The following is a 20,245-nucleotide window of genomic DNA, read 5'->3' on the forward strand; positions in this document are numbered from 1 at the left end:
TATTTGGATTTAATATGTAACAACGTGAAATTAAATTTATCAAAATGTACTGATATGGTCATGATTGGAAGATAATTTCTCAGTTGTGTACTATTTTAAATTCAGACGTTAAGATAAAGACAATGGCTTTCATGTAAATAATGCATAATAAAGAAATAGCTTGCTATAATCAGTAAAAGAAAATGGTGAAAGCAAAGCTTTACAGACAAAATCTCAGACAAAATCTACAGACAAAAAGAAGCATACACATACACACTCACAAAAAGAGGAAAAGGGGAAAAAATATCTATCTTGCTCCCAAAGTCCACCTCCTCAATTTGGGATGATTTGTTGTCTATTCAGGTATTCCACAGATGCAGGGTACATCAAGTTGATTGTGGAGATTTAACCGCTGCTCCTGAGGCTGAGGGGAGAAATTTCCCTTTCTGTTCTTTGTTCCCATAGCTCCCGGGGTTCAGCTTTGGATTTGGCCCCGTCTCTGCGTGTAGGTCGCCTGAGGGCCTCTGTTCTTCACATAGACAGGACGGGGTTAAAGGAGGAGCTGATTTGGGGGCTCTGGCTCACTCAGACCGGGGGGAGGGAGGGGTACGGATGCGGGGCGAGCCTGCAGCAGCAGAGGCCAGCATGACGTTGCACCAGCCTGAGGCGCGCCCTGCGTTCATCCAGGGAAGTTGTCCCTGGATCACTGGACCCTGGCAGTGGCGGGCTGCACAGACCCCCGGGAGGGGAGGTGTGGATAGTGACCTGTGCTCGCACACAGGCTTCTTGGTGGCAGCAGCAGCAGCCTTAGCATCTCATGCCCGTCTCTGGGCTCCATGCTGATAGCTGCAGCTCACGCTCGTCTCTGGGGCTCCTTTAAGCAGCGCTCTTAATCCCCTCTCTTTGCACACCAGGAAACAAAGAGGGAAGAAAAAGCCTCTTGCCTCTTTGGCAGGTCCAGACTTTTTCCCGCACTCCCTCCCGGCTAGCCGTGGTGCACTAACCTCTTCAGGCTGTGTTCATACCTCCAAGCCCCATCCTCTCCCTGTGATCTGACCAAAACCGAGCCTGAGTTCCCAGCCCTCGCCTGCCCTGGCAGGTGAGCAGACAAGCCTCTCGGGTTGGCGAGTGCTGGTCAGCACCGAGCCTCTGTGTGGGAATCTCTCTGCTTTGCCCTCCACACACCTGTTGCTGTGCTCTCCTTCACAGCTCCGAAGCTTCACCCCTCCACTACCCCCAGTCTACGCCCGCGAAGGAGCTTCCTAGTGTGTGGAAACCTTTACTCCTTCACAGATCCCTCCCACTGGTGCAGGTCCCATCCCTATTCTTTTGTCTCTGTTTTGTCTTTTTTCTTTTGCCCCACCCAGGTACGTGTTGATTTCTTGCCTTTTGGGAGGTCTGAGGTCTTCTGCCACTGTTCAGCAGGTGTCCTGTAAGAGTTGTTCCACATGTAGTTGTAGTTCTGATGTATTTGTTGGGAGAAAGGCAATCTCCACATCTTACTCTTCTGCCATTTTCCTCAACCTCTAATTTTTTTTTCTTAATAATTATTTTTTATTTTAATAATTTTAATTTATTTTCTCTTACTTTATTTTATCCTCTTTTTTTCTTTCTTTCTTTCTATTTTTTCTCCCTTTTCTTCTGAGCTGTGTGGAGTACAGTCTCTTGGGGCCCCAGCCAGGCATCAGGGCTCTGCCACAGAGCTGGGAGACCCAACTTCATGACACTGGTCCACAGGAGACCTTCCAGCTCCATGTAATATCAAATGGCAAAAATCTCCCAGAGATCTCCATCTCAAAACCAACAACCAGCTTCACTCTATGACCAGCAAGCTATAGTGCTGGATACACTATGCCAAACAACTAGCAAGACAGGAACACAGCCTCATGCATTAGCAGAGAGGCTGCCTAAAATCATAACAAGGCCACAGACACCCCAAAACACGCCACCAGATGTGGACCTGCCCACCAAAAAGACAAGATCCACCCTCATCCAGCAGAACACAGGCACTAGTCCTCTCCATCAGGAATCCAACACAACCCACTGAACCAACCTTAGCCACTGGGGACAGACACCAAAAACAATGGGAACTACGAACCTACAGCCTGCAAAAAGGAGAGCACAAACACAGTAAGATAAGCAAAATGAAAAGACAAAAAAACCACACAGCAGATGAAGGAGCAAGTTAAAAACCCTCCAGACCTAACAAATGAAGTGGAAATAGGCAGTCTACCTGCAAAAGAATTCAGAATAATGATAGTGAACATGATCCAAAATCTTGGAAATAGAATAGAGAATGTGCCAGAAACATTTAACAAGGAACTAGAAGAACTAAAGAGGAAACAAGCAATGATGAAGAACACAATAAATGAAATTAAAAATACTCTAGAAGGGATCAGTAGCAGATCAATAAGTGAGGCAGAAGAACGGATAAGTGACCTGGAAGATAAAATAGTGGAAATAACTGCTGCAGAGAAGAATAAAGAAAAAAGAATGAAAAGAGCTGAGGAGAGTCTCAGAGACTTCTGGGACAACATTAAATGCACCAACATTCGCAATATAGGGTTCCCAGAAGAAAAAGAGAAAAAGAAAGAGACTGAGAAAATATTTGAAGAGATTATAGTTGGAAACTTCCCTAATATGGCAAAGGAAATAGTTAATCAAGTCCAGGAAGCACAGAGAGTCCCATACAGGATAAATCCAAGGAGAAACACACCAAGACACATATTAATCAAACTGTCAAAAACTATATACAAAGAAAACATATTAAAAGCAGCAAGGGAAAAACAACAAATAACACACAAAGGAATCCCCATGAGGTTAACAGCTGATCTTTCAGCAGAAACTCTGCAAGCCAGAAGGGACTGGCAGGACATATTTAAAGTGGCATGGACATACATACACTACCAAACATAGAATAGATATCTGGTGGGAAGCAGCCACATAGCACAGGGAGATCAGCTAGGTGCTTTGTGACTACCTGGATGTGGTGGGATGGGGAGGGTGGGAGGGAAGCAGACAAAAGAGGGAGGAGATGTGGGAACATGTGTATATGTATGACTGATTCACTTTGTTATAAAGCAGAAACTAACACACCATTATGAAGCAATTATACTCCAATAAAGATGTTTTAAAAAATAAATAAATAAATAAAGTGATGAAGGAGAAAAACCTACAACCAAGACTACTCTACCCAGCAAAGATCTCATTCAGATTTGATGAAGAAATTAAAACCTTTACAGACAAGCAAAAGCTGAGGGTTCAGCACCACCAAACCAGCTTTACAACAAATGCTAAAAGAACTTCTCTAGGCAAGAAACACAAGAGAAGGAAAAGACCTACAGTAACAAACCCAAAACAATTAGGAAAATGGGAATAGGAACCTGCATATTGATAATTACCTTAAATGTAAATGGATTAAATGCTCCTACCAAAAGACACAGACTGGCTGAATGGATACAAAAACAAGACCTATATATACACTGTCTACAACAGACCCACTTCAGACCTAGGGATACATACAGACTGAAAGTGAGGGGATGGAAAAAGATATTCCATGAAAATGGAAACCAAAAGAAAGCTGGAGTAGCAATTTTCATATCAGACAAAATAGACTTTAAAATAAAGACTATTACAAGAGACAAAGAAGGACACTACATAATGATCAAGGGATCGATCCAAGAAGATATAACAATTGTAAATATTTATGCACCCAACATAAGAGCACCTCAATACATAAGGCAAATACTAACAGCCATAAAAGGGGAACTTGACAGTAACACAATCATAGTAGGGGACTTTAACACACCAGTTTCACCAATGGACAGATCATCCAAAATGAAAATAAATAAGGAAACACAAGCTTTAAATGATACATTAAACAAGATGGACTTAATTGATATTTATAGGACATTCCATCCAAAAACAACAGAATACATATTTTTCTCAAGTGCTCATGGAACATTCTCCAGGATAGATCATATCTTGGGTCACAAATCTAGCCTTGGTAAATTCAAGAAAATTGAAATTGTATGAAGTGTCTTTTCCAACCACAATGCTATGAGACTAGTTATCAATGACAGGAAAAGATCTGTAAAAAATACAAACACATGGAGGCTAAACAACCAAACCAATCTAACAGAAACAAACAAAGATGGAAAAGGAAAAAATAAAATAAGAAAAAGATAGAAAAACAAAAAAAACCCAAGAGAACAAACAAACAGAATAATTAAAAAATGAGAACAATCCAAAAGGGCTCAACTAACATAAAAAAAAGCTGGAAAAACAAAAGAGAAAGCAAACAAGCAAATAAAATAGGAGAAAACATAAAATAAACATACAAAAACAATAAAAAAAATGAACAAAATAAAATTTAAAGAAGAACCAAAAACACAAAAAGGAAAAAAATACACATAACAACGAAAATGTAAAATAAAAATAGGAAAATAAAAAATATATATATTTTAATGAAAATATTAAAATAATAATAAAAACAACCACAACACCAACAACTGAACAAAACGTAACAAGCAATAAAAGAATAATAGTAAGAAGAATATTCTTCTGGGGCCTCCTCTGTCAGTGTCCTTGCTCCTGAAGTGAGCCAGAGCCAATCCTTGCCTCCCTAGGAGGCCTTCCAGTACCTCTAGGTAAGTCTCTGGACCTGCTGTGGGCATGGTGGGACATGTTCAGACACTGACCTGACCCAATTTTTACATGTACTTGTCCTCAAAGTCCACTGCTGCTATGGTTAGACTGGTGGGAACACTCATTGCCTATTCAGGTATTCCACAGATGCAGGATTTACCAAGTCAATCTCAGGGATTTAATCCATGGCTTGTGTAGCTGCATGGAAATATTTCCATTCGTCTTCCTTAGTCACCCAGCCCCTGGGGCTCACCTTTGGAGGCTGGGGCTCATCTTTGGTTTTGACTCCACCTCTACATGTGCACCACCCTCAAATGTCTGTCCCACCCAGTCAAGAGGGTGCAAAAGCAGTGGCTAATTGGGGCACACTTATTCCCTCAGGTGGGGGAGGGTATGGCAGCCACATTTGGGGTACACGCAAGTTGCCTAGGGCAAAGGGGACCAGCAGACAGTTGCAAAAGATTGAGGCATGCTTGCTTTTGTGGGAGTCCCTCCTACTGCCCGTTGAAGCAGGGACTGGCATGTGGGGGCAGTGGCAGCCTCGCCCCTTGCACGCCACTCAACAATGGTGCCCCATTTCCTAGGCAGACCACGCTTCTTCTAGGGGCATTCCCAGGCATGGTGCCCCTTATTCCCATCCCCTCTGTTGTATCCACACAGTCAACAGCAGTCCTCTCCCTGGATCCACTCTCTTAACCCCACACTTTAGCACTCAGCCCTTGCCAGCACTGGCAGATTTCCATCTCAGGCAGAGACACCCAGTACTGATTCCCAAGGAGGCTTTGGGATGGGTGTTGCTCAGGACCCCAAAGCCTATGTGGGTGGAGGATGCCTTGGCTTGAGGGACAGGTGAGCCTACCCAGATGGGAGCCCCTTCCAGTACCTGTGGAGGCTGAAGAAGCCGGCAGGTGGTGAAAAGGGTTGTAAAGGCAGCCCCTCCCCCTGCACATGACTCAACAACAATGCCTTGCTTTTATGGTGTCCTGGGCTTTTCTCACAAACTTTCTTGGTTGTGCAGTTCCTTACTCCTGCCCCTTCAGGATGTCTTTCCACAGCCAACAACTGTCCCTTCCCTGGGTCTGTGCTCCAAACCCCACTTTCCAGCACCCAGATACCCCTGGCAACAGGCAACTCACAACTCACGCTGGGATGTGCAAAGCTGCAGCACAGACTATGCACACAGTCCTTACTTTGCCCTGCCTTCCACAGATCGTCTGCTGCATTCTCTAAGACTCATTATATTTATTTTATATCTCCAAGAGTGCTCATCACTGTGCTAGGCACTTTATAAAGACTTTTTGAAAGCTCTCATGATACTTACTTTAGCATTCTTAACCAATGTATTGTAGATTTGGGAGAAAAAAATTCAAGTCAGATTCTTTCAGTAATAATTTAAATAAGGGTGGTGTCTGTAATGCTTTTTAAGTTCTAAATTTGGAAAAATATATTGGTTCTATGAAGGTTCTCCCTGTTCTCAGCAGCACACATTGAGATAAGTTCCATTATGGGGGTTTAATATCTTGAAACAGCATCTATTCCACCAGAAGGAATAATGTCCCTGAATGCTAAATCCACTAGAGATAATTAAGGTATCCTTTGTGACAGCTGAGTGAGTACTATTTGGGGATTCAGAAGACCTGAGTTCTGGCCTCAACTTTGCTCTTATCTCCTTGTGTGTCTGGGCAAAACACTCTCCCTATCTGGGCTACAGTTTCCTCATCTGTAAAATTAAGGTTCGGGCTTACATGACCTCTATATTTATTTAAAGCTCTTGAAATTAGATTTCCAATTTATTTTATAGAAGGAATTCATGACTGAGCTCTTTTGTCCTTCAGATCTTCCATGTGTATTTAGAAATGAATGTACTTAAACAACCAGACTTCAATTATGGGTTTTGCACTCTCCATTGGTAAGACCTAAAAAATCACAGCAAAGTAGTAAGTATACTGAACTTTGAATCAGATTCTTGGATCCTTTATCTGGCTTCACCATTGACTCACTGTGTGAGTTAACGGTGTCATTTCACCTCGGACTTCAGTTTTCCTCTTGCCCAATGAGGGATACTGCTTGTCTCTCCCACGTTGTAGGGATTTTGTGATAATCTAATGGAATAACAGATGTAAAAGATCTTTGAAAAAGATAAGCTCTTTTTTTTTTCTTTTTTTTTTTTTGCGGTACGCAGGCCTCTCACTGTTGTGGCCTCTCCCATTGTGGAGCACAGGCTCTGGACGTGCAGGCTCAGTGGCCAAGGCTCACGGGCCCAGCCGCTCCGCAGCATGTGGGATCTTCCCGGACCGGGGCACGAACCCGTGTGCCCTGCATCGGCAGGCGGACTCTCAACCACTGCGTCACCAGGGAAGACCAAAAAAGATAAACTGTTTTAAAAATCTGAATTGATGTGGCACCTAACAACAGTAAAAACAATAATAATAATTAACACTTAGTATTCATCATACATTCTCACCACGTCAAGCACATGCTCTGTTATTTTGTTAAATGTAATTTTCTCAGTAAGGACTTTGCTGACCACTCTGTTTATAATTATACACCTCAACTCATGCTTCCATCCCCTTATTCTGCTTTATTGTTTATGGCACTTATAATCTGCTAACATCCTATATAATTTAATTCAATCTGTTATTGTCTGTCTCTGTTCACTAGAATGTATAATCCATAAGGAAAGGATTTGATCTGTTTTGTTCCTTCCTTTTCCCCCAACATTTAAAACTGTGGACTTATACATAGCAGACAGTCAATAAATATTTGTTGAATAAGTAAATCCTGCCAGATAAACCTGTTTTCTTCCCATCTATGTACATACAGTATCAGCTTCTGTGAAATCAACACCTTTTTTTTAATCCAGAAGAGTCAGTCTTTGTGCTATGCAGGTAGCCTGTTGGCAATCTTGTTATCTTAGAAGGTACTGAGGAAAGATGAGGCTTTTTCTTTAGACATAATCAGCCTTTTAAGGCCACTCTCCCACAAGGTTAGCCTTATGGTTAGGTGAGATAGGTAGTTATTCTCTTTTAGGGGGATTGCTTAATGTAATGTTTCACCTTGTGGTCCAAAACCATGTCTACCATGTATTAACTATGTGACTTTGATCATGGTACTAGAATATCTTCAGTCCTCTGTTTTCTCATCTTTGTGATGGAGACTATAGCAGTACTTTCCTCATAAAGATTTTGAATGGCCAAATAGGACATTATACACAAAGCACTTAACCCAGTGCCTGGAACATTGTAAGAAACAAAGCAAAGAAATAGTAGTCTTATTTATGTGATGTCATTGGGGATGGTTTCTAGAAAGACTTCCAAGTCTCTCCTTCACTGCTGAAAGTATGTATGGCCTTCTATAAACATCCTTCAATCCCCACAAAATGCAAATTCCATAAGGCACTTATCTATGGAACCTGAGAATATATGTATACTCCCATGCCTGGGCGCTTGATGAGGAAGGGGAGTGGAGGAATATCAGGTGGAAAGGAGGCTAAAAATTCTGAAAATGCACTTCACCAACTTCACACAATTGAACTCGCTGGCCTTTATGATTGGAGCTTGGTCCATAGTACTTATGGAAATATTCCTAAGGCAAGTGCTTCACAATAGAGAGTTCTGGGATACTGGAATCCATGCTGTGATTTGGAAGCTTCTCTTCTGCCAACATGCTTTTCATGGATGCCAAATAAGTAGGCAAAAATCTTCCTTCAACAAACTGAATGAGTATATGCTGCATGCACTTAGGCATAAACTTCCAACCCTCCCTTGGATGAAGCTGTAATTCAGCAATATCACATCCCATTTATGGATGAGAGATATTCTCTGGCTTAGAATTTCCTCCTGACTGATTTCCTTTGTCAGATGAAAGGAGAGGCTACCTTGGCTTAAACATCACCTCCTCAGACTGATTGATCACATGCAAAGGAAAATCAAATAAACTCCACCCTCACACAAGACATCAGTGGGGTGTCACATTTCAGGCTGGAAATCATACCCCAACAAGAGTGCTCTCCCCTGGGATGGCAGACACAGGCTACCACATGCCTATTTGGCTTGCTTCCAGATGGTGTGTGTTTGGAGTTACTCATGGGAGATCATTAACCTACATAGGAGACATTTGTTCCCTTTTGCTATTTCACTTAAGATAGAGCAGAGATGAGTTTCAAAGAGAATGTTTCCATCTATCCACAATGCCAAGGGACAAGTATTACCTGTTCTGCCTCCAAAACTGGATGGATATGAGCATAATGGAGTCAACTCGACCCTTGAAAGAGATGGTCTGAATGAAAATACAGCATAAAGTCACAAAGATGAGTTATTCAATTTACTCCTCTGGAAATTAATTAGGATACACACACACACACACACACACACACACACACACACACACACGCACACATATTTAGAATGCTGTTTGTTCTGAATTGGAGGAGAGTGGATATGTATCCATGATTGGAAAGGATGTCTATAAATACTCCTTCACTTTTCTAGAGTATTTTACATGCATTATCTTGTTTAAGACAGACAACAGCACTGTGAGGTAGGTCAGACAAATCATACTCCATTTGGGGATTATCAAACTGAGGCTTAGGGAGATTAAATGACCTGTCCAAAATCTTATGGTTAAAACTAAGATGAAAACCCCAGTATACAGACTTCTATCTTTAATATTTTAGAAGTCAGCTATGAATGAGTTTCTCACCACCTTTCCAAGTGGATCTAGGGGAAGAGTTGCTCTACATTGACTGTCATTCCCCTCTGGTAGACATTAACTTATAAGAACCAAATTATGCACTCTCATCTTCTTTTATTCATTCCCAGAACATCCATTATGTTCTTTGGCATAAAGTATTAGCCAGGTAGCAGAAAATTACATATTCTCAGTATAAATACAAAGTGACAATTTAAAGTTCAAAAATCCTAGCAAAAGGACTAAATCTTTGTTTATTATTATGTTTATAAAGAACCAGTTGAAGGGAAAAAGCAAAGATCTAGAGAAAGTTTAATGTCTATGAAAAGCAAAGAGTGGAAGTGTCAAACTTAAGCAGCCTTAATGTTATAAGTTATGGAAGGAAAAGAAAAAAGATGATGAAGGCCCACACCCACCACAAATCTGAGTAACACATTAGTAGCCATAGCTCTGTTTCAGCATTGCCCTTATAGAGCCTTTCTTGGTATGCAGGCTCCTCTTTACCCACACCCCTTCTTTCAGTATCCTGTTTCCTCACTCTTGTCTTTTTACACTATGCCTGATCTCCCTGAGTGATACTTCATGTTTCCACCTCCAGTTCCCCGCTCCATCTAAGATACCCATTGCTTCTTGCTACCCTGTTCCCTTAACTCACTAAGGACTGTAACGTCCTTTCTCTCATAACTATTGAGAAAATAAAAAATAACTTGAATTGTAAAAATCTGCACCGCCATTTGTTGAGCTGGGATAACAGACACAGATAAAGCTAGCTGCAAAGTTAACAGGAAAGAATATTTTCCCAAAACTCATGTTGCAGCTAAAAAAATGTCCTAACAACTCCGTCTTTGAATGACTGCTGTTTTCTTACTGAGGAACATTGTTCTCTAAAATCATTGACTACCAGAAATTTCACTGTTAGAAATTGTATGAATAAGAATGAAATATCCCACTATTGCCTGGAGGATCTAAGTCATTTTGACCAGAGAATCAGCCCTAATTTATGAACCAAGTGCCAGCTTCAGATAATTTTTCCACATCTATTTTAATTTTATTGGTTCCAAGGAAACAGGGCCCTGGTTCCACTTCCACAGTCTAGACCAGATGTTGATTCTTTTACACATAACCTTGCTTTGCTTTGAGCCTAAGAAAACATTGCTTCTTGCCTTATCTCTGCTCCACAATGTCTGGGGCCTTAGCTGGGAAGACCAGGTAGAAGCAACTCAATAGTTGGGATTTGGAATCATCTGGACATTGCTTTACTTACATGTACAGAGCCTGGGCTTAGATAATTCAACGACTAGAAATGCCAAAATGACTGCCTAGATGAGGCCTCTCCGCTTGGCTTGGCTTCCTCATAGCAAAGCAGGCTCGAGGTAGTTGAACTTCTTAATTGATGGCTCTGTGCTCCAAGCATGAATTTTCCATTTAGTAAAGCAGAAACTCATGGCCTTTTATGACAGCCTCAAAAGTCACACAGTATCACTTCTGCCATACTCTGTTGATTGATGAGTCACAAGCCTGCCCAGACTCAAGGGGAGAGGACATAGATCCATCTCTCAGTGGAAGGAGTATTCAAGAATTTGGGGCCATGTTTGAAAATTGCCCCTGGGTGTATCAAGCACATAGTTTTGTAAAAAAGTGCTATGTTAGTATCTTTACAGCAGTTTCAAAGAAGAACCAGATGTGTCTCTTCACCTCAGGGATGATATATTCAAAAAGGATTTACTGATATCTTGCTGTGGAATATTACATATGTCACTTACCCTCTCTGAAACTTTTTCTTTATCTGAGTAATAAAATAATAAATTTTATCCATCAACTCCCAACCATTATAGAGTTAGAAAAATAAAATCATGTCATCATGGTAGCCAGCCTCCAAGAGAGCTCCTAATAATCTCCACCTCCACATTCCCTTATGTAGTCTCCTTCCACATTATACCAAGGTTAGTCTATATAGCCAATAACATACAGCAGAAGTGACAGTATGCCAGTACCATACTGTCTTGATTACTGTAGCTTTGTAGTATAGTCTGAAGTCAGGGAGCCTGATTCCTCCAGCTCCGTTTTTCTTTCTCAAGATTGCTTTGGCTATTTGGGGTCTTTTGTGTTTCCATACAAATTGTGGAATTTTTTGTTCTAGTTCTGTGAAAAATGCCAATGGTAGTTTGATAGGGATTGCATTGAATCTGTAGATTGCTTTGGGTTGTAGTCATTTTCACAGTGTTGATTCTTCCAATCCAACAACATGGTATATCTCTCCATCTATTTGTATCATCTTTAATTTCTTTCATCAGTGTCTTATAATTTTCTGCATACAGGTCTTTTGTATCCTTAGGTAGGTTTATTCTTAGATATTTTATTATTTTTGTTGCAATGGTAAATGGGAGTATTTCCTTAATTTTACTTTCAGATTTTTCATCATTAGTGTATAGGAATGCAGGAGATTTCTGTGCATCCTGCTACTTTATCAAATTCATTGATTAGCTCTAGTGGTTTTCTCGTAACATCTTTAGGATTCTCTATGTATACAATCATGTCATCTGCAAACAGTGACAGCTTTACTTCTTCTTTTCCGATTTGGATTCCTTTTATTTCCTTTTCTTCTCTTATTGCTGTGGCTACAACTTCCAAAACTATGTTGGATAAGAGTGGTGAGTGTGGGCAACCTTGTCTTGTTCCTGACCTTAGTGGAAATGCTTTCAGTTTTTCACCATTGAGGATGATGTTGGCTCTGGGTTTGTCATATATGACCTTTATTATGTTGAGGAAAGTTCCCTCTATGCCTACTTTCTGAAGGGTTTTTATCATAAATGGGTGTTGAATTTTGTTGAAAGCTTTCTCTGCATCTATTGAGATGATCATATGGTTTTTATTCTTCAATTTTTTTTATATGGTGTATCAAATTGATTGATTTGCATATATTAAAGAATCCTTGCATCCCTGGGATAAATCCCACTTGATCATGGTGTATGATCCTTTTAATGTGTTGTTGGATTCTGTTTTTGCTAGTATTTTGTTGAGAATTTTTGCATCTATATTCATCAATGTTATTGGTCTGTAATTTCCTTTTTTTGTAGTATCGTTGTCTTGTTTTGGTATCAGGGTGATGGCGGCCTTGTAGAATGAGTTTGGGAGTGTTCTTCCCTCTGCTATATTTTGCAAGAATTTGAGAAGGATAGGTGTTAACTCTTCTCTAAATGTTTGATAGAATTTGCCAGTGAAGCCATCTGGTCCTGGGCTTTTGTTTGTTGGAAGATTTTTAATCACAGTTTCAGTTTCAGTGCTTGTGATTGGTCTGTTCATATTTTCCAAATCTTCCTGCTTCAGTCTCAGAAGGTAGTGCATTTCTAAGAATTTGTCCATTTCTTCCAGGTTGTCCGTTTTATTGGCATAGAGCTGCTTGTAATAATCTCTCATGATCTTTTGTACACTGGTCAGAATGGCCATCATCAAAAAATCTACAAACAATAAATGCTGGAGAGGGTGTGGAGAAAAGGGAACCCTCTTGCACTGTTGGTGGGAATGTAAATTGATACAGCCACTATGGGGAATAGTGTGGAGGTTCTTTTAAAAACTAAAAGTAGAACTACCATATGACCCAGCAATACCACTACTGGGCATATCCCCTGAGAAAACCATAATTCAAAAAGAGTCATGTACCAAAATGTTCACTGCAGTTCTATTTACAATAGCCAGGACATGGAAGCAACCTAAGTGTCCATCAACAGACAAGGAAGATATGGCACATATATACAATGGAATATTACTCAGCCATAAAAAGAAAAGAAATTGAGTTATTTGTAGTGAGGTGGATGGACCTAGCGTCTTTCATACAGAGTGAAGTAAGTCAGAAAAAGAAAAACAAATACTGTATGCTAACACATATATATGGAATCTAAAAACAGAAAAAAAAAAAGGTCATGAAGAACCTAGGGGCAAGACGAGAATAAAGACACAGACCTACTAGAGAATGGACTTGAGGGTACCGGGAGGGGTAAGTGTAAGCTGGGACTAAGTGAGAGAGTGGCATGGACCTATATGTACTACCAAACATAAAATAGATAGCTAATGGGAAGCAGCTGCATAGCACAGGGAGATCAGTTAGGTGGTTTGTGACCACCTAGAGGGGTGGGATAGGGAGGGTGGCAGGGAGGGAGATGCAAGAGGGAAGAGTAATGGGGATATATGTATATGTATAACTGATTCACTTTGTTAAAAAGCCAAAACTAACACACCATTGTAAAGCAATTATCTTCCAATAAGGATCTTAAAAAAAAAAAAAGAAGTGATAGTATGTCACTTCCAAGATCAGGTTATAAAATTCTTCATTTGGGACACTCTCTTCCTTGCTGGTTTCCTTTCTCTTTCTTGTATCACTTGATTTGTGAATGAAACAATGTTGTAATCAGCCTTATTGAGAAGTTAGCATGGCAAGAAAATCAGGCCTTCTGACAATAGCTATGAGTGAGCTTGAAATCTCATGAGAGACCCAGAGCCAGAATGATCCAGTAAAGCTGCTTCTAGATTCCTGACCTACAGAAATTGCATCATAATAAATGTTTGTCTTAAGCTTCTCAATCTTGGGGTAATTTATTATGCAGTTACAGAAAATATCATGTAGGAGTACTTCATATGACTATAAAAGAGCATTCTTAAGCTGATGTAGATGAACAAGGCTATTTGGATGTTCTAGCCTTATTAACTAACAATCTCTGTGCATATGCAATTTTAGTTTGATGTGGAACAGGGTGGTATGAGATGTTATTCCTAAAAAACATAAATTCACAGTAAAGAAGGATCTTCATGTGTGGGTTTTCTCTTGAAATTTGTCTGTAAACATAGGTCATTTCACTAGCAAAATACAAGAGAAATATTGAGATGAGCGGTACAAAATAGTGGTTAAAAAAGAAAAAGTCCTGGAAGCAAGGAACCAACAGATATAAATCCTAATCTCATTTCTTGCTCATCAGTTGTGTGACCTTGGGCTAGAGACTACCTCCCACTGAATCTCAGTTTCTTTATCAGTAAATAAGAGAAGAATCAACTATATTAGTGGGTTTTGAAACTTTTTGACCATGGCTCACAATAAGAAATATATTTTACATTACAATCCAGTCCACATATATGAATATATGTATCTAAATTTAAATGGAAATGTCCTGATACAATACTTTATCATTTCTGCATGAGATGCATGTTAATATTATTTTCTGTTCTATTCTCTTCCATAAAAGTCCCACTAATCATAACCTACTAAATTAACTTTATGAGTTGTAGTTGAAAATATAGTTCTACTGGACTATAGATGTTCTATGAAGAACTGTGTCTAGAGTTCCATGATTCTAAGTAAGGAACAAATCTTACTGAGGGCAACAGATCCAGCCAAACACTAGTGCCTTCTACTAAGAAGATGAGTTAAGAGTGAAAGGAAATTGCCATATTTGTAGCAAAATAAAAATAGTGATGGCAGAAGGAAGTCAAGGATACATTCGAACTTGGCTATATAAATTTATACGTTTGATTCTTCATTATTTCTAAGGTAGACCAGAATCAAGGACACTAGTGAAGGGAATTGAATACCTGGGTCATCTGGTTAGGGCACCTTTCTCCTTGGACAGATCTGGAAAGACACTGAAAAATTGTCCCTTTTTGGGTTCATTCTTTCCTAAATTCCTTTCAAACATAGATCTCTTTTGTCAACACATTATCTCTTTCCACAAAGTATAATACTGTTGATTGAGGCACAGCAAATGACATGCTAACACATTCCTGAAATTACACACTGAGCACCTTGATTTAAATTTGGATAGAAATGAAACAATTTAGTCATCCATTTATGAAGTGTTGCTTTGATTACACTGTCAATACTTTATAATTTTTCATATTTAGGGAGAATATTATCTTAAATTTGGGGAATTTTTTAGTCATTAGACTAATGTTTATTGAGTATCTCCTAGAGGCTAAATCTTGTCCTAGGTGCTGGAGATGCAACATTGACTAAGGCAAAGAAGATCTCTATTCACATGGAGCCTTCACTGGTGTTGTTCCAGTGAACCAATTACATTAACGTGTACTTCTATATGCTGCAGGCAGTGTTAACCTACTTTTTGACCTGATTAACATAAGGTACTTAGAGGGAAGGGAATTGAGCTTAGTGGAATATATCTTATAACCTAAGGAAAAATATATAAAGACTATGTAGATCCAAGTAAAATGGCCTGGGGCAGGGGGAACATGGATCTTGTTGTCTAATGACCTGCAACCATTTGCAGCACTGCAGCCACTAAAAGCCAGGAAATTTTAGTTACAGTATCTCGAACATTAATCCATTCACTTTAAGAAACTTATGTAATCCAATCAACAAGCAAGGTCTACAGGGGCCCTGGATGAATATTCAAGATTTCAAAGGTACAATGGGAGAGTTAGCTCTGAAATATGACTGATTGAAACAACTTCCACCTAGGGTGACTGAGGCTCTGACGCACATACACATGAAAGGGAAAAGGAAAGAAGACTAAGTGGACATCGTTTATTCTAACTGTTCTGGGTGTTGCTTTCTGAAACTACATAAATAGTGCAAACTTTGTAACTGGGTCTATGAGCACATTGGCTAGACCTCTAACTTGTTTTGACTTCAGGTAGTATATTTTTATTTATTCTTTTTTAAAATTGTTTCCCTACTAGACACCAAGGTCACACTGAATCATTGTGTGTACGTGCTATTCTTTCTCTTTTGAAAACTTGAAGTGATGTACCCCTGTCATATTTGATGTTTGGTCTTTGTGATGAAAGGAATAGAAGTGTCTTTGTTTCATGCATTCAAAAAGAGCTGGATGGCCAGGGTGGGTGTGCTTTCAGGCACATCCCTGCATCCCAGGTAACTTGAATTTCCTGAATTGTATCAAACTATAGGACACCAGCCCTCCTCAAAGGAATATCTGCTAGCAGCTGCCAGCTGCAAATGTGTGGTCTCAAGGCCTCCTCCTGGAAGTACTCAAGTCAAGGATTTCAGCCTCCAACTAATACTTTCTTAACCAGCACCTTTACTTCTTGCCAGCTCCGATGATAATTCTTTGGAAAGAACTCATGGAACTAAGTGTAACATTGCAGATTTTGCCTTTATAAGGCTATCCCACCCTCACTTTGTAGTCCAGTGGAAGAAAATTCAAGTGCTTCTGGAATCTGTGTCTCCCAGGCTCTAGTTTTCAGTTTTGCTCAAATAAAACTCTCTTCTACTCTCATTATGAATTGTATGTTGATTTTCCCCATGGACACAATAGAAATTAACCAGTTCACTTAGGTTGTTTCCATCTCTGGGCTATTGTAAATAGAGCTGCAATGAACATTTTGGTACATGACTCTTTTTGAATTTTGGTTTTCTCAGTGCCCATCATCGGATGAATGGATAAAGAAGATGTGGCACATATATACAATGGAATATTACTCAGCCATAAAAAGAAACAAAATTGAGCTATTTGTAATGAGGTGGATAGACCTAGAGTCTGTCATACAGAGTGAAGTAAGTCAGAAAGAAAAAGACAAATACCGTATGCTAACACATATATATGGAATTTAAGACAAAAAATGTCATGAAGAACCTAGGGGTAAGGCAGGAATAAAGACACAGACCTCCTAGAGAACGGACTTGAGGTTATGGGGAGGGGGAAGGGTGAGCTGTGACAGGGCAAGAGAGAGTCATGGACATATACACACTAACAAACGTAGTAAGGTAGATAGCTGGTGGGAAGCAGCCGCATGGCACAGGGATATTGGCTCGGTGCTTTGTGACAGCCTGGAGGGGTGGGATAGGGAGGGTGGGAGGGTGGGAGATGTAAGAGGGAAGACATATGGGAACATATGTTTATGTATGACTGATTCACTTTGTTATAAAGCAGAAACTAACACACCATTGTAAAGCAATTATACCCCAATAAAGATGTTAAAAAAAAAAGAAATTAACCAGTTCAAATGGAAAACAAAACAAAATAGATCAAATAAACAACAACAAAAAAGAACAAGCCAAACCAACTCAAAATCCCAAATTTGGTCAACTGGAAAATATTATCAACTAAATTGGAAACGCTTGCAAATGTACGTAGCGTTCTGTACAACTACATGTTAGCACTTTTGGTAGAGAAGCCATTGTTGGGCAACACAACAGGCAACAGGGCTAACAACTTCAATTTTAATTTCAAGAAGAAAAATAATATAAAATGCCCAAGCCACTCTCAATCTTCTTGCCCAATTGATTACTGAAACACAGCTCAGCAAAATCTGTCCCTGCAATCTTGGTGGTCATTTATATCCTCGTGAAAAACCCTGGGAGGGCATCAAGGCATTTGGATGATGCAACAACAGAGCCCAGATGTAAACTTACCGCTTGATGTGCTGGATGAATCCATGGTGGGAGAACCAATCAGATTGCACAGAAACTGCTGACCAACTGTCTATTTATTCTTTTTAACTGAGATAGCATTTAAGATCTGGTCCCATAGCAACTACTTTGAAGTGTATAATACAGTATTGTTAACTATAATCACAATGCTATGTATTAGATCTCCAAAACTTATTCATCTTCAAACTGCAAATTTGTATACTTTTATCAACATCTCCCCATTTCCCCCATCCCCCAACCCCTGGTAGCCACCAATCTACTCTATGTTTCTATGAGTTCAGTTTTTTTAGAGTCTACATATAAATGATATTGTCTTTGTCTGTCTTATGTCACTTAGCATAATTCCCTCAAGGTCCATCCATGTTGTTGCAAATGGTAGGACTTCTTTTTTTTCTCTCGTAGATGCATGGTAGGTAGGTAGATAGATAGATAGATAAATAGTTAGATAATCACAGATAGATATCACATCTTCCTTATCCATTCATGCATTGACCAATGGATATGTTTTTTTTCCATATCCAGTGGATATGTTACAGTTTTTACCATAGCTTGGCTATTGTGAATAATGCTGCCATAAACATGGGAGTGTAGATGTCTTTTTGATAACCTGTTTTCATTTATTTTGGATATATGCTCAGAAGTGGTATTGATGGATCTTATGATAGTTCTACTTTTAATTTTTTGAGGAATCTCCATACTCTTTTCTATAGTGGCTAAGTCAACTAATTTACATTCCCACCACAGTGCACAAGGGTTTCTTTTTTCCACATTCTCATCAATACTTGTTATCGCTTGTCTTTTTGACAACAGTCATTCTAACAGGTATGAAGTGATACCTCCTTGTGGTCTTAATTTGCATTTCCCTGATGATTAGTGATGTTGAGCATCTTTTCATTTACCTGTTAACCATTCATATGTCTTCTTTGGAGAAATGTCTATTCAGGTCTTCTGTCCACTTATCAATTGGATTGTTGGGAGTTTTTGTTATTGAATTATATTAGTTCCTTATATATTTTGGATATTAACCTCTTTTCAGATACATAGTTTGAGAATATTTTCTCCCATTCCATAGGTTGCCCATTTCATTTTGTTGATGGTTTCCTTTGCTGTGCAGAATCATTTTTAGTTCAATGTAGTCCCACTTATTGATTTTTGCTTTTATTGTTTGCACTTTTGGTGTTATATCCAAACAATCATTGTTAAGACAAATGTCAAGGTTTTTTTTTAACCTATGCATTATCTAAGACTTTTAAGATTTCAGGTCTTATAATTAAATCTTTAATCCATTTTGAGTTAATTTTTGTGAATGGTGCAAGATGAGATCCAATTCATTCCTTTCTTGTGGTTATCCACTTTTCCCAACACCATTTATTGAAGAGACTTTTCTTTCCACATTGAGTATTTTTGACTCTCTTGTCAAATATCAGTTAACTGTATATGCAGGGATTTATTTCTGGCCTCTCGATTCTGTTCCATTGATGTAAGTGTCTGTTTATGTGTCAGTACCATAGTGCTTTGATTATTTTTTTTACTATAGTTTGAGATCAGGAAGTGTGACACCACCAGTTTTGTTCTTCTTCCTCAGGATTTCTTTGGCTATTCTGGGTCTTTTCTTGGATCCATACAAATTTTAGGGTTGTTTTTCCTATTTCTGTGAAAAGCTCCACTGGAATTTTGATAGGAATGGCATTGAATATATAGATGACTTTGGACAGTATGAGCATTTTAACAATATTAATTCTTCTAATCCATGAACATGGCATATATTTTTATTTATTTGTTTCTTTTTCAATGTCTTTCACCAAAGTCTTGTAGTTTTCAGTACATAGATATTTCACCTCCTTGGATAAATTTATTCCTAAGTATTTTAATTTTTTATGCTATTGTGAATGTGATTGCTATCTTTATTTCTTTTTTCAATTATTTTGTTGTTATTGTACAGAAAAACAACTAACTTCTGTATGCTGATATTATATCTTACAAATTTACCGAATTCATTAATTAGTTCTAAAACTTTTTTTGGTGGAATCTTTAGGATTTTCTCTATGTAAGATCATATCATCTGTGAAGAGAAACAATTTTGCTTCTTCCTTTCCAATTTGGATGCCTTTATTTCTTTTTCTTTCTTGATTTCTTTAGCTAGGACTTCCACTACTATGTTGAATAAAAGTTGTTTAAGTGGACACTCTTGTTTTGTTCCTCTTTTTAAAGATAAAGCTTCCAAATTTTCATGGTTGAGTATGATATTAGCTGTGGTTTAGTCATATATGGCCTTTGCTATGTTGAGTTTTTCATCATGAAAGGATGTTATGTTTTGTCAAATGTTTTTATGCATGTATTGAAATGACCATGTGACTTTTGTCTTTCATTTTATTAATGTAGCAGATCACATTTACTGATTTGTGTATGTTAAACCATCCTTGTATCCCAGAGATAAAATCCCACTTCTTCATGGTGTGTGATCCTTTTATTGTGCTATTGAATTCAGTTTCCTAATATTTCATTAAGAATTTTTGTATCTATGTTCATCAGAGT

General features: G+C 38.9%; 1 long non-coding RNA gene across 1 annotated transcript; it reads right to left on the reverse strand.

Annotated features, from left to right (window-relative positions):
* Positions 1–1,595: 1,595 nt before the first annotated feature.
* LOC113614234 (uncharacterized) lies at positions 1,596–17,481 on the reverse strand. The gene is made up of 3 exons (XR_003430533.1): positions 17,470–17,481; positions 9,155–9,158; positions 1,596–1,795 (listed from the first exon to the last, which is right to left on the reverse strand). It is a non-coding gene; the product is annotated as an uncharacterized LOC113614234 (long non-coding RNA).
* Positions 17,482–20,245: the final 2,764 nt, after the last annotated feature.

This window comes from Aethalodelphis obliquidens, unplaced genomic scaffold (genome assembly GCF_003676395.1).
Source record: "Aethalodelphis obliquidens isolate GAN/ISIS:26980383/991018 unplaced genomic scaffold, ASM367639v1 scaffold92, whole genome shotgun sequence".
Classification (NCBI taxonomy): domain Eukaryota; kingdom Metazoa; phylum Chordata; class Mammalia; order Artiodactyla; family Delphinidae; genus Aethalodelphis; species Aethalodelphis obliquidens.